Raw genomic sequence first — 2,269 nt, 5'->3', positions numbered from 1 at the left:
CCACAATGCGTTAGTGGTTAAAATGTATATTACATCCGTAGTGTTTAGCACTACCATAGAGAATAAATGGGAAACGGTTTAGGGAGTTTTAGCTAAAGGCAACCGCCATTTTGAAATTTGCGTTACCGCAAACAAGACAAAAAAACCCTATATGAATTCGATAACGCTTTATAATTAATGGTTTACTACAATATAATACTTTTCATTGCATTTAATTTGTTTTTTAATTATATTAGTTATATAATTTATTATATATTCATTCATATAGCATTTACAACTGATAGTCGCTGTCCTCCTCGTTAGTATAGTGGACAGTATCTCCGCCTGTCACGCGGAAGACCGGGGTTCGATTCCCCGACGGGGAGTAGTACAAAACTTTTTAATTATGGCCGAACTGGGACATTATTTCAGGGGGAAGTCTCACACTCATCCAGGCCACCCCATAAACCCACTGACAACCCTATTTTTCATTTCCTAAATTCAGTTTACTGCGCACAGTATGGCCATCCCATAAAAACATAACAAGACACCTAGAGTTAGTGAAGCAGTCCTAAGCCTTGTGTGTCAATTACAAAGAAAGTCACACATAGGTCCATAGAGGACAAAAATGTCCATGTCCAAAAACTCATAAAAATTTTAGATAAAAATATTAGATATTAATATATTTTTTTCAAATTTCACTGCGGTAATTTTTTTCTTTACCAGCATCAGTTCTAATCATAATTACCACAATGCGTTAGTTAATCACGCGCCACAATGCGTTAACATATATACTACATCCGTAGTGTTTAGCATTGTGATTTTTGCATTGTGTAAAGAAACCGGTGTTGTCCCAGTCCGGCCATAATTTAAAAAATTGCACTACTCCCTGTCGGGGAATCTAACCCCAGTCCCGGACGGGCACCGAAAATAGTTATGCTTAACTTCCCTTAACTTTTCCAGTTCATTCTCAATGGTAGTCCTTATCACTACGGATGCAATATATTTTTGGCCACATGTTGATTCCATGGCGCTGTTCCGAGGCTTGGTGGTGGTGTTTTTTTTTTTTTTTTTTTTTGAAGATCTACATTTTGAATTGCCTCCGCTGCCTATCAACCAATTAATACTTTATCGGCTTTATTTTTCGGCTTTCATCTCTGTGTTTTTATTTATTTTTTTCCACCAAACAACGATTAACATTCGTCATTTTACCTGAGGGAAAAAAAGCGCTATTAGGCGGCAGGTAAAGTGAACTGTACACTTACATTTGCATTTATTCATTTAGCAGACGCTTTTATCCAAAGCGACTTACAAATAACAAAATGACTTGTTTACTCAAAAGAAACATCGGTATATTCTGAATATCATTTGAATGGTTTGTAACTATAATATGCAGGGTCAATTGTATGTGAAATTTCTATTGTCTACTGTTCAGTGTCTGTTGTTTGTTCAGTAGTCAAACACACAGTAAAATGAAGTCCACTGCTAACAAGTGAGCAGATCACACAATTATTTTAGATTAGAATATATTAGAGATGTGTATCTTTTCAATAGTTGTATAATTAAATGTTGGGTCACTGATCTTTTACTCTAACATGAAACCTGTCAAGTCATTTTAAAAGAATCAATTACCATATTTTTACTTTACAAAACATTATGCATAACTATGTTAATGCTTTTATATATTTATTTATGTCAATCGTTCATATCTATGGGTAGTGTTCAGGCTATAAGCATGAAGAAAAAAAATTCCCTGGAGAATCAATGTGTCCTTCAGGAGAGACCCATCAGGTCATTTACGTCAGGACCCATCTGAAGAGGCAAGAAGGATTAAAGACAATCATTTTTTGCAAGACAAGTCTGGGCCTCTGATACAGGCAGCAGTTGAGAAGACACCAAAAAAACTCTATCGTTGTCGTCCTCGTTAGTATAGTGGACAGTATCTCCGCCTGTCACGCGGAAGACCGGGGTTCGATTCCCCGACGGGGAGTGGTGCAAAACTTTTTAATTACGGCCGAACTGGGACATTATTTCAGGGCGGAAGTCTCACACTCATCCAGGCCACCCCATAAACCCACAACAGTTTTAGAAACCGCTGACAACCCTATTTTTCATTTCCTAAATTCAGTTTACTGCGCACAGTATGGCCATCCCATAAAAACATAACAAGACACCTAGAGTTAGTGAAGCAGTCCTAACCCTTGTGTGTCAATTACAAAGAAAGTCACACATAGGTCCAGGGAGGACAAAAATATCCATGTCCAAAAACTGTTATAAAAATTTTTAAATA

General features: G+C 36.9%; 2 non-coding genes across 2 annotated transcripts; both read left to right on the top strand.

Annotated features, from left to right (window-relative positions):
• Positions 1-293: 293 nt before the first annotated feature.
• On the top strand, positions 294-365 carry trnad-guc (transfer RNA aspartic acid (anticodon GUC)). Its single transcript has one exon. It is a non-coding gene; the product is annotated as a tRNA-Asp (tRNA).
• Positions 366-1,897: 1,532 nt separating this feature from the next.
• Positions 1,898-1,969, top strand: trnad-guc (transfer RNA aspartic acid (anticodon GUC)). The gene has a single exon. It is a non-coding gene; the product is annotated as a tRNA-Asp (tRNA).
• Positions 1,970-2,269: the final 300 nt, after the last annotated feature.

This window comes from Ictalurus furcatus, chromosome 25, assembly GCF_023375685.1.
Source record: "Ictalurus furcatus strain D&B chromosome 25, Billie_1.0, whole genome shotgun sequence".
Taxonomy (NCBI): Eukaryota; Metazoa; Chordata; class Actinopteri; order Siluriformes; family Ictaluridae; genus Ictalurus; species Ictalurus furcatus.
Note: the sequence above shows the minus strand (reverse complement) of the source record. Positions and strands in the feature narration are given on the sequence as shown.